Consider the following 13,237-nt stretch of genomic DNA (forward strand, 5'->3'; position numbering starts at 1 on the left):
AAAAAAAAACCTGGGAGTGCGCCAACTGATAAACTTATCTAATAAAAAATAAGAACTTCAGTCCACAAGCCCATCAAGACCAAGAACTTGCATTTCTGCCAAAATAATCCCACTGATTTCTCCATTGGGGTGCACGTTAAAGAGCAATGTGGGTGCTTTAAATCAGGGATCCCCAGTCCCTGGTCTGTGGCCCAGTGCCGGGCCATGGTCTATTGGGAACCAGATCACACAAGCGGCAGGTGAACAGGCAAGTGTGCAAAGTTCCATTTGTGCAAGTGACACATGGACAAAACTATCCCCACTCCCTTCCTCATTGCCACCACTGCTGATCCACAGAGCCCAAAAGGTTAGGGACAGCAGCTTTAAATCACCACAGTAAGTTTTTTAAACACCTCACCCTGATCAAATTCTAAAATTTATGCTGCTGAACTCCCCCTCTAGGCAGCTCTGAGTTTGGCTTCCAGATTAGATAGTTCAGTATAAAGCATCCGCCTTCTATAACATGAATTACAAATTGCAGATGTTTTCTTCACAATTCCTCAGTCCGGAAAACAAATCTAGTATGGAAGAAACGTAGTATTCTTGGTGTGACTCAAATGCACAGCAGATGCTAGAGCAGTCTTAATAAATCCCAAATTATGATCTGGTGGTTGCATTAGCAACTGCTGCAAGTCTCATCTCCCTACAGCGAAGAGGTCAGAAGCGCTTTAATTCAACTGTAAAACATTATACTCAAAACAGAGCAAATGTATTTCACGGGCATAAGAATTAATTATCCTGTATAGTCTTGAGAACAACTGGCAGTACATGTAAGTGTAATAGATACGTGTAAATCAACACACAGTTCACACAAAGAGGGGGAGGAGAGAGTTAAAGAGCTATTTGCATAACATACTCTTTCACTTGAACAGATGCATTGTATAGATTAAAAGATTGTGTTTCCTTAAAAAGGTAACATCTTTCCTAACAAGCTAAAATCTCTATTCTTTATGTCAACCAGACACAGAAAAACATTGCCACACCCAAGGGTTAAGCTGATACAGTCATGAGGAATTTTTGTAACATGCACTTTGTTACTTAGAATGGCTCAAAATTCTTTTTGCTGGTAGAATACTCCTTCCAGTGTAGATCCTTATATAGTCAAAACAAGATCATCCACAGTTAAGAAAGAGATATTGCCAGATATTTGAGGCAGACTCATCAGCTTGGACAAGTAGCGAAACTTTTTGGGAGATGGGAAGATGGAATAAAACAAGGAAAAACCGAAAATATCCCAATGAAAATTGAGCATCCTGTGAAACACTAGCTAACCATAATGGGTTGCAAGCAAAATGACTGAAAATCCAATATTTCAGGAAAGAGATGTATCTTAGAACAAGGTTGATTGAGGTTTGTCACACAATGAAATTGTGCTTTTGCTGTCTACCAATTTGCTAAGCTCTGTCAGTAAGACATTAGTAGCAGATACTGGAAACTGATTATTATTTTTTCTGTCATATCTATGTTAGGTCTTACATTATTATTTTCATCATTTCCTCACTCAAAATGTAGGAAATTATGTTGTCAGGTTTTAGTAATAATGATCGATGATGATTCCAAGGGCAAGAAAAATGGAAGATGGGTTGCTCAACTTTGCTATAAAGACTTTTCTACAACTGTTTTTAAGGGTTTTTTCATTGTGCTGTTCCACAGAAGAAAAGTAGGTTGCTTTGATGATATATACCAGTGGTGGCTAATCTTTTTGGGCTCCTGTGCCAAAAATTGTGCATATGCTTGCACGCTTGTGTTCGTGTGCCAGCACCCAGAAGGCAATGCATGCCCCACACATACCCCCTACACATGCACGCACAATCCCCACCCACCCACTCCCACCACCCCTTTACTTGCACTGCGCCTCACAGTTGATTTTCGGCCTGTTTGAGGCTTTTTTCAACTTCCCAGAGGCTTAAGGAAGGCTTCTGCAGTCTGAAAACTAGCCTCATTTCATCACTTCCACTATTTTTGGAAAAACAGGAAATGATGAAATGGGGCTAGTTTTCGGCCTGCAAAGCCTGCAGAAGCCTTCCTCAAGCCTTTGGGAGGCCGAAAAAGGCCTCAAACTGGCTGAAAACCAACTGTGAGGCATGTGCATGCACAGTGAGGTAAGTTTGCCTGCAGCTCACATGCCAGCACAAATGGCTCTGCATGCCACCTGTGGCACACGTGCCATAGGTTCGCCATCAGAGATGTATACCATTATTGTGCTGTAAATCTTTTCTGCAATTCACACTTGTATGCTCTGTATAAGGTGTGTGTTCATATATGTGGGATATGTATAATCAAAATAAAACCAAAGAAAGCACGGTGGGACACCCTAGATTTATGTGGTGGATATGGCAATCGTCATGTGAACTCACTTGTTATTAGGACCTAGTAAGGTTACCAGATGTCCAGCAAAAGGAGAACATCTCTTTTTTGTCTTCATATCATCCATCCAGCATACAATCTTAAAATGAAATTTTTTTTGGCATGAGTGGACTATTTTCACAAAGGCAAAGAAGCAAATGATTCACATCAATTATTTCCAAATTATTTATTCAGCTCTCTTATCAATGAAATCAAGAAGGCATAGCTTTGGCAGTCTGCGCTGTTATTCAGTTTACCCCATTCAAGAATTCTTATACACAAATAAGATCCAAGACCATTCACTAAGTAGTTATTCCATCGATTGGGGCATTTCCAAATAACTTCTGTGTGTGCACCTATATGTGTGGGTAGAGGGAAGCATGTGAACTGTCTTACACAATGCATAATATGGGTTGCACTTGAATACTCTGGAAGTTGACTACCGGTCCCAAAACAAAAGCATGTAGTCAAAGGTATATGTTGCATTGTATCATACTGTTATAAAAACTTGCTCAGTTTTATGTATTTTCAACTTGGCATCTCCCTTCTATTATGGAACTCAAACAGTATGCTTAAGAATAGACATAACACAGAAAAGCCCTTTTTAAAAAGGTGCTTCTGTCTGGCTCAAACATTAATGCTTTTCTTATGGGGAAACTGTCAATATATTATTGATTTCTGTTTTTTTCAGTTCATGCAATGGGCTTTCATGAATTCAGCTGATGAAGAGAATTATCCCATTCATGACCTTTGAATTCCATTTCCAAGTCTCTATCCAATAGACATAGCCTTAGAATGAACATTTTTGGCATGAGTAGATTGTTTTCACAACAGTAATCATTCAAACTTTTGTAGAGTGTGACCTTGTGGTTTGTCTGCAAACTCTACAGCCAAAATATATGTCATTTACTTCCTGATTCTAACAACTGACTTCAATTCAGCTCCTCCAGATCTATGATCACTGTATTCTGTAGATCTCATGATTCTTCATATGTTTCTATGGTGAATTTTGTAAAGTATGTTGTATTTTACTACCATTACAGCTAAGGCTTGCATTGGAAGTAGTATATATTCTGACTCTTCAAAGTCCCCTGGAAATTTCTGAAATTTTGAAATAAAACTAATTTAATTATCTATATATGAAGGACTCTTTACAGAATGTAAAATAATGAATCTTTGCTCAAAGGATTTTTCACTGGTAAACCACAAAAGCATTTCAAACTTTCCCAGTTTCTAAAAGCTGGTCTTGTGTTCCCTATGCAAAATAGAGTTTTGTAAAAAATAATGCATGCCAATTTCATAAATAAGCTGCAATTATGACATATTTGCATTCATTACTAGTATCTCCTTCTCTTTCCTTAGCACCAAATCTTCATAAACAAATATTCCTAGCTGCTTTTTAGTAATTTATAATCATTGGAAATTCATTGGAAAAGGTATTGATGCTAGGAATGGTTAGTGGAACAAGAAGGGGCAAGTAAAGAACATGCTGGCTTGATAACATCAAATCTGATACAAAGTTGAACATCCAACAATTGAAAAAAGTTGTGCTTGACAGGGTATCATGGAGAGCTAAAACATCAACAACAATAATCAACATTGTTTATTGGGAAGATGCAATATAAGCCATAGCTTGTTAAATAATCAATTATTGACTAGGTTCGCATATAATGCTTAAACAAAAACATGAGTTAATATATCATTAAGTTGGGTCTATGCAGTATGTTAAGACTACAATTAGAGAGAAAGCAACAGAAAAGAGGAATACAACAGAGAGGGGAGATTAAAAAGTTGGAGATTGAGGGGGGGGGGTAAAAAGGTTAGATTTGATAAGGAAAGAAGGGACAAAGCGAACGGAAGTTATAAAGACTTAAAACAAGATGTTAATAAACAATTTTTTTTCAGAGATAAAGGGTAAAATATAATTTAAATAGAGATTCTGCAAAGGTACACAAGACTGTATTTTAGTATTTGTACTTGAAATATGTGTTAATAGAATACGGTAGGGATTGTGTAATTAATGTTTAATTAACTAATTTGTTATGGAACACTATTTTTAATATACTATAAGATTATTATGTTTTTTATTTTAAAATGTCATGTAGAATGTACTAAGCAGAATCAGAATAGAAACAATGTCTAATTTTAAGTGTTGAATTTGGGGGGAAAATAGAAAGGTGTCATACTTCAACCAGTCATTACAGGAAAAAGTTTGTGTTTAAGAGAAAGATAAATGGATAATTGAAAAAGAACGGACAAAAGATACAAGTGTAATGATTTAAATTGAGATTAAATAAATAAAATAGAATTAAGAGAGTGAAAAGAGGGGAGAAGATATATGCAAAATGTAGAATTTTAAATAAGATATGAAATAGTATATAAGCTGAGCATGAATTTGATTTACGCCTGTACAAAAAGTTATAACCCGGGGTTAAGCCGCTTTCTAAAAAGAAGTTTTATATTTTTATGTTATGTGTTTTGTTAGTCTACGTTTGTCTATTGAGGAGTAATGATGTTGGACAAGAACATATGAAATAGTAACAATATGAAATATAGTAATATGAAATATATGAAAGTATAAGTCTAATGAATAAAACTGAACAGAAATAAAGGAAGAAACAGTAAGAAGGTGGAAAACAGTAATAAGATATGAAGTTGAATATATAAGATGCATATTAAATTGTGTGTGGAAACGTGATAATTTAGAACTATATTGTACTTAAATGAGATGTCTTATTTGTTTTGTTAAGTAGTTGTTAGAAAAGATGTTTTATGTTCTTATGTCTTATGTTTTGTTTGTGTACTCTCTTTGAAAATTAATAAAATTTGTTTGTTTGTTTTAAAAAAAGACTACAATTAGAGAGTCATGTGAATTAGATTCCAAATAACATGAAAGTCAATGAGTTAATACATTAAACTTTCTACAGCTCTGGTGATTGAAGACACCTGGGTCAAGGTCAACGTCTGCTACAACATGAAAAACAAAAAGCAGCTCATAGTTCCACATCACCTAGAAATCAAATAAGTTCTTAACCAACCTAGCTGACAACTTTGTTGTCCAAAAGGCAGAGGAGGAAACTAGAAGGGCAGCCATACTGGACTTACAAACAGACAAGAAGTGATGGATTGAAACTGCAGGAACCTTGGGTGAGAGTGACCATATCATACTAGAATTCAACATAATGCAAACACAAGCAATAGAACATAATGATACAAGAGTCTTAGATTTTAAAAGAGCTGATTTTAATAAACTGAGAGAACTTGGAAAATCCTAAAGAGGAAAACAACTCAATCTTAGGAAATTCTGAAAAATATTATTATGAAAGCGCAGTCCACACAATACCATTGAGAAAGAAAAAAAGAAATCCAAGAAGAAACCAGCATGGCTTCACCAAGATCTCTCTGACAAACTGAAAGACAAAAAGAACAAGCACAAAAAATGGAAAGAGGGACCCACAACTGAGGCAGAATATCAGCAGATAGCAAGACGAAGTTGGGAAAGCAAAGGCTCAGAATGAACAAAGACTTGCAACAAAAGTCAAAGACAATAAAAAAAGTTTCTTCCAACATATAAATAACAAGAAAAAAAATCAAGTAAACCTCCAGTCCACTAAAGACAGCGAGGAAGTAACAGGTAAGAGAGAGAAAGCACAGCTGCTTAACTCATTCTTTGCATCAGTCTTCAAAACTACTCTAACTCATTCTTTGCATTGGTGTGCAAAAAGAAACTATAGCCCAACCTACCAAAAACAACTGTAAAAAGACAGACTGGAAACAAAAGTTAAAATAAGCAAAAAAATAGTAAGACAATATCTATCTGATCTTGATGAATACAAATCACTGGGATCTGACGGATTATATTCCAGAGTTCTAAAGATTGCAGATATCATCTCAGAAACACTGTACCACATTTTTCAAAAATTCTGGAGCACCGGGGAACTACTAGAGGACTGGAAAAGAGCTGACATGATTCCCATCTTCAAAAAAAGGGAAAAAAATAAACCCAAGATACTATAGACCAATCAGCCTAACTTCAATACTCAGAAAAATACTGAAAAAGATAATAAATGGGAATTATATTATCAGGCAACAAACTTGATGTGGGTTAAGGAATGGATAACACTAAGAAATACTAGATTATTGACATTAGAAGGACATGATTTGTTCTTGGGATGGCACGCCTTCTTATGGTACAAGGGAACCAAAACACAGGGGTATTTTAGAAGACATTATATACAAGAGGCTTTGTTATTAAACCGGGAGAAGATTAAAAAGCAATATTACTTAAAAATTCCAGTCTGGTTATCGACTATTGAAGCACTTTCTTATCCAATAACATATAAAAAGGAACAAACAGATATGGTGAAGTATTGAATGGAAAGGGTGAACTTAAATCTATGCAAGAACTAGAAGAACAAGGTATAAGGATGAATTGGTTTTCATATGTGCAAATACACTCTAGATATGACAAAGTTTTTAAAAGAGAAGGTTTCTATGATAAACTGACTGACTTAAGATAAAAAGGTGATTAAAAAACTATATGGACATGTATTAGAGGTTAAGCTAGAAGAGGAACAAGTTAAAGAAGCAATGATAGCTTGGGGGAAAAATTTTGGATATGGGATTTATTTAGAGAAATGGCAAAAATTGTGGTCTCAAAATTATAAAATGACAATGTCAATAGCATATAAAGAAAAATTTTATAAGATGTTTTACAGGTGGCACTTATCCCCAACAAGAATAGCAAGAATGTTTAAGAATAAATCTGAAAATGTTGGAAATGTCATCAAATACTGGGTTCATATTACCATATGTGGTGGATGTGTGCAGAAGCTAAAAGATATTGGACTAAAATCCACACATGGTTGGAAAAAATGACAAAGAAACACATAGACTTGAAACCAGAGGTATTTTTATTGGGGATTTTACCAGAAATATATAATAGGGAATTGAAATATTTGATTGTAAATGTATTAACAGCAGCTAAGATTGTATTTGCTAAAAATTGGAAAAATGAGAGGATGCAGGAGGAAGTTATCAGGAAAATAATGGAATATGCTGGAATGAGTAAACTGACATTTGAAATTAGAGAAGATAAACAATTTTATAAGATATGGGATTTATTTTATCAATGGTTAGAAACAAAAATATGGAAATGAAATATATTAGAGAATTTTACAATATAAGAATAATAAAATTATATAGGATATAATATAAAGATGTATTACTATTGGATGGATTTAGGATGATAATATGAATTGTTATACTATAAATAAATTTAAAATTTTGAATATCTCGCATAAAATAAAAGAATAATAGTTTAGTCAAATAAATGATTAAACAATGATAATAATGTATACATATATATTAGATTGATAATCTGAGAATTTATACAAACAATTGTAAGTGAGGACTATGGAGAGGATGCACAAAAAAATTGTAACCAACCGACACACTGCATGTATGTAACTGGAAGATGGTTTTATGTTTTATATTTTGTTTGTATATGTTTGTCCAAAAATAAAAAATTCTTTTAAAAAAAGATAATAAAAAAACCAGGTCTGCCAACATCTAGAAACAAGTAAAATAATAACTAGCAGTCAGCATCAGTTTGTTAAAAACAGATCATGCCAAAACAATCTTATTTTATTCTTCAACGTAGTGACTAAATTAGTAGACCAGCAAAATACTGTGGACATAATATACTTAGACTTCAGCAAGGCATTCGACAAAGTAGACTACAACCTACTTCTTGGTAAACTGGAAAAAAGTGGGATAGATAGCATCAGATGGATTTGTAACTAGCTGACAAACTGTAGTAATTCTTAATAAGTCTATGTCTTCATGGAGGGAAGTAAGCAGTGGTGTACCACAAGGTTCCGTCTTAGGCCCAGTACTCTTCAATATCTTCATAAACTACTTAGATGAAGGAATAGAAGGGGTACTTACCAAATTTGCAGATGATACTAAACTGGCAGAAATAGCTAACACCCTAGAAGACAAGCTCAAGATCCAGATGGATCTTGACAGACTGGAACACGGGCCCTATCTAACAAAATGAAATTCAATGTAGAGAAACATAAAGTCTTACACTTAGGCAAGAAAAACCAAAAGTACACATATAATTGGGAGAAACCAGGTTTAATAGCAGTAACTGTGAGAGGGATCTTGGAATCTTAGTGGACAATCAGTTAAATATGAGCTAGCAGTGTGCGGTGGCAGCCAAAAAGCCAACACAGTCCTAAATTGCATTAACAGAGGGATACAGTCAAGATTAAATGAGGTACTAACACCATTCTATAAAGCCTTAGTAAGACCACACCTATAGTATTGCATCCAATTTTGGTCACCACACAATAAAAAAGATGTTGAGGCTAGAAAAAGTACAGAGAAGAGCAATCAGGATGATTAAAGGACTGGAGATTAAAACATGCGAAGAACAGGTATAGGAACTGGGCACAGCTAATCTAGTGAAGAGAAGGACCAGGGGAGACATGATAGCAGTCTTCCAATACTTGAGGGGCTTCCACAGAGAGGAAAGGGTCAAGTTATTTTCCAAAACACCCAAAGGCCAGACAGGGAATAATGGATGGAAACTAATCAAGGAAAAATTCAACATAGAAATAAGGATAAATTTTCTGACAGTGAGAACAAACAATCAACAGAACACTTGGCTCTGGAAGCTTTCAAGAAGAGATTGGACTGCCATTTGTCAGAAATGTGTAGAGTCTCCTGCTTGGGCGGGAGGTTAGACTAGAATCAGGGATGGGATTCAATTTTTTTAACTGGTTCTGTGGGTGTGGCTTAGTTGGTGGGCATGGCTTGGTGGGCATGTTATTGGCTGGGCGTGGCCAACTCAATATCATCGAGGCACACATCTCCTCACCTGGCCTTTCATGACTGTGGGGATGCTACAACAGTCGTAAGTATGAAAAATGGTCATAAGTCACTTTTTTCAGTGCCATTGTAACTTTAAATGGTCACGCCACACAAACAAAATACCAGCAAAGGAGGGAAAAAAAACTCCAGTGATGTTCCTGAGACAGGAAGTCTAGTCCTGCCAATAATGTAATAAGGGTTAACAGAGAGGCAGTTTCTGTAAGCAACACCAGAATGTTTCCTTCCTGCCTTCCTTACAGGATTAGACCAGTAATTTCTTCTAACAATTGGTTCTCCGAACTGCTTAGAATGTTAACAACTGGTTCTACCGAATAGATGCGAACTGGTTGAATCCCACCCCTGACTAGAATCTAGATGACTTACAAGGTCCTTCCAACTCTGTTAATTTGTAATCTCAAACTTCATATTGTTAAGGGAATATTCCATAAATACATAAATCTGGAGAAGATATATGTTGAAACTACTGATGTCCTTTTGGCATCACATGTTTTACTTTTTCAGTCTTTTAACTATTTTCATATTTTATACTGTTGCAGATGTTGAATTTTTGATGTTTATGAAGCTGTCTTTCCTTAATCTTAAGATTTTTGCCATAATAGTTCTATTTCCTTTTTATTTTATTGCTTTATAACAATTATGTAATTTATCCTTGAATTATTTTGTATTGAAGGACAGGTTGTAAGTATATCTAACAAAACACATATAATTCATTTTTTTCTTGCTATTAATACATAATTGGCAAATGATTGTTTGAGATTCATTTTTTAAATTCTAATTAAATTTACTGATGATGCAAAACTAGGCAAGATAGCTAATTAATTATTAGGAAAAATAAAACTTTTCAGAAAGGTTATAGAAATGGAATGAAAAAACAAACAAACACAAAATTCTTCATCTTTTCTGATTAGAAGAGATGAAATATCTCTCCCTCAATAAGTCATTCTGCCATGCTCAAAAAATGGGCAAATGAAATAAACCCAATCAAGTTTGTTTGATTATCAAACCAAGGCAATCAGCAGCAGATTATCTTGAGAAGTTACATAACTGATGCTTAAGTTCTCCTCACTAGTTCTATTAGTCTAGTAGCTGTATTGTGGTTGCACTAATTTCCCAGAAACCCAAGGAACTTTCTGAGGCTCCCCAATATTACTATGGCTGCTCCAGAGCTGCTAACGAGAGAGTAGGCCCATTAGTTGTGTCTAAAAATACTTAAGAGTCAGAGCCAGAACTGGACGTGCCCACAGTTTTCTAAGGACATTATACAAATAATTTGACAATTCTATCTGAGAAATACACACACTAGAGCCATGATGGCGAACCTATGGCACGTGTGCCAGAAGTAGCATGTAGAGCCATCTCTCTGGGCATGCCAGCCATCGCCCGTTGCTCTTCCATGTTCTGGCAAATGCATGCGTGCCGGTCAGCTGGTCTTTGCATGCACATGCATGCCAGAAACCAGAAGACCAGGTGGCCAGCATGCATGCACGCACTGGAAACTGTTATGGAGAGCTGTTCTGGTTTCGTGTGCACAAACAACTGGAGAGCTGTTCTGGTTTCGTGTGCACATGCGCTCCTGTTTCGGCACTTGGTGCCGAAAAGGTTCGCCGACACTGCACTAGAGTCTTGCTTTGTACACAGAAAGTCCAAAGTTCAATTATGTCTGCAGTGATCTGATACCCAATGATGGCTAGAGAGTGCCTCTCTATATAAGATATCAGAAGGCTGTTGTTAACACAGATCATCTACTTTGTATAGTAATGTTCAAAAGTACAAAAACTGATAGTACTGAATTTGGCTTTTAACTATTTGCTTTTGTACAAATTAGCACCAACATACTTTTATGTCTTTAGGAGCCTGAAACAATAGAAGAACGAACCTACAGCTACCCAAAATGAAAATTTCCATATTTATTTTACTAAACGCTTAATTATCATTAGTTAAATGCCCATGTTAACCTTTTCATTGTTGACATTCAGGATAACAAATATACCTAAACTCCTGCCTCTTTTTCCCATATCAATATTAAATATTCCCATTATATTTAGATTATATTAACAATACTGATATTTATTAACATTTTAAATTAAGAGTTAAGGTAAAAAAACATTAAATGCTGAATGACCCGTGGTTCATATAATATGAAGAGCCAGTGAAGTTTTCTTGAATTTACCAATAGATATTTTTCCAGCAGTGGTAGAGGCAATAAAATGCAATTGCCTAATAAATATTCCATTTCTTACAGTGATATTTGATATTAAAGTATAAGAACCAAATCAGGATTAAAAAATAAAGACAGAAGTGGAAACAAGGAAATATCTGTAATTGAAATATAGAATGCCCTAATCAACATTTCTAAGAGATAAAACATAGGTTTGAAATGGTCATGCTATGTTTATATTTTTTTTCTTTCAGAAATCTATATATCCTCCTCCTCCTCCTCCTCCTCTTTTACCACTTTGGATGTTGAGGGAGATACAAACTTCTGGCTCTTGCTCTTCTGACAGCTTCAACCATTGTTAACTGACATTGTTGGCAACAGGACAAAATAGGATTGAGTGAACTATGGCCTTGAACTACAGCAGCTGTGAAGGCCTTCCTAGGCCACCTTGAAACAGCTTGGCGAAAGGGACTTGGGTGGAGTTGCAACAGCTTTGGCAAGATTGCAATGGATAATATATTGCTACATAAATTATAACATCATACAAACAGTCTGATCTATATACATTGGAAATAAAATTCAATTATCACTTGTTTAGCTGCATGTTACAAGATTAATAGTTTACTGTGGAAAAAGCTCTTAAATAAAATTTGAGACATATTTCATGTTTCCCTACCATATTACTTAGTAATTAGTGTCAAGTAGTTATAACCTTGTGATTGTATTCCTAGATTCACTAATAGTAATCTCAACTTTCTCTGTGTCTTTTCACATGTTTCACATAGGAAAGTAATTGATAATGTTATCACTGTGAAGGGCTAAATTAAGAGAGTTTAAAAGTTAATCTATATAAGCACTCCTGAAGGTTGTTATATTTTAGAAATTATTTGCAATATTTCGTATGTCATATCTTAGGCCTCCATTATTTAGTTCTTAACAATGAATGTGCAGATTAACAAAAACTATAAATCCATAAAATCTTCACTTCTATAGTTTTATATATAGGCTGGCTCCTTTTAGATATTGTTGGTGAAGGCATAGTCCCATATTTGGGTTAAAATAGACAAATGTTCAGTAGCCTATGCATATACTTTTAAAAAATCTAATCATTTGGGTGCAGTAACTAAAAAGAATAAAACCTCATATTGCATGCACTGATTTAGATGCTCATTAGAAGTATTTGCACGTAAAATCAGGATTGCAATGGTATTTTCTGAGTAAAAGTTAATACTGGGAGGTAGGTTCCAAATGACATTAAAATCTGCCATTCCCGCTTAAAATTTACAATTACAGTAGTTGGTTTTGCAGATAATACCTACTTAACATAATGGTTTTCTAAGTATGATCCTACAAAATAGATTTTTTCAAAAAAAAAAAAGGTCCCCTCTGCCCTATTTCAGATACCTATCTATGGAAATCTTGCACTTTTATTCTCTTTTAAAAGCTAGCGTTAACATTAACATACCTAGTGAAAACAAAACAGCTGCTTTCTTAAAAAGTATATAGATGATCCCAAGGGATGCTTTGCAATTTTAGCAAGGGCAACAATAGTTGGGCCTAAGTGCTAGGTCTCCTGACACTCTTGAGACACTCCCTCCCCTAGTTTCCATAGAGATGGTAGGAGCCACAAAGAGCTCCAGTCCTATTACTGGCTAGGAGGGGGCTCAATTTGTATGCATGAGCCCTGCTGGGAATGAAAAAAAAATACAAAAGGAGGACAGGAGAGGAAACAGAAAGGGGGTGGGGGATAAAAAGAGATTGGTTATGAGGAGAGAGAGAGGGAAGGAGGGAGAG

General features: G+C 35.2%; 1 long non-coding RNA gene across 3 annotated transcripts in view; it reads left to right on the forward strand.

Annotated features, from left to right (window-relative positions):
- Positions 1-12,103, forward strand: part of LOC148123945 (uncharacterized) — a 100,795-nt gene extending 88,692 nt beyond the window's left edge. For all 3 annotated transcript variants that reach the window (XR_015739927.1, XR_015739928.1, XR_015739926.1), the window contains one exon: positions 11,698-12,103. This is a non-coding gene — a long non-coding RNA (uncharacterized LOC148123945). The remainder of the gene's footprint in view (positions 1-11,697) is intronic.
- The last annotated feature ends 1,134 nt before the right edge of the window (positions 12,104-13,237 follow it).

Source organism: Pseudonaja textilis, chromosome Z, assembly GCF_049901715.1.
Source record: "Pseudonaja textilis isolate UNSWEBS1 chromosome Z, rPseTex1.2, whole genome shotgun sequence".
NCBI classification, from domain to species: Eukaryota; Metazoa; Chordata; class Lepidosauria; order Squamata; family Elapidae; genus Pseudonaja; species Pseudonaja textilis.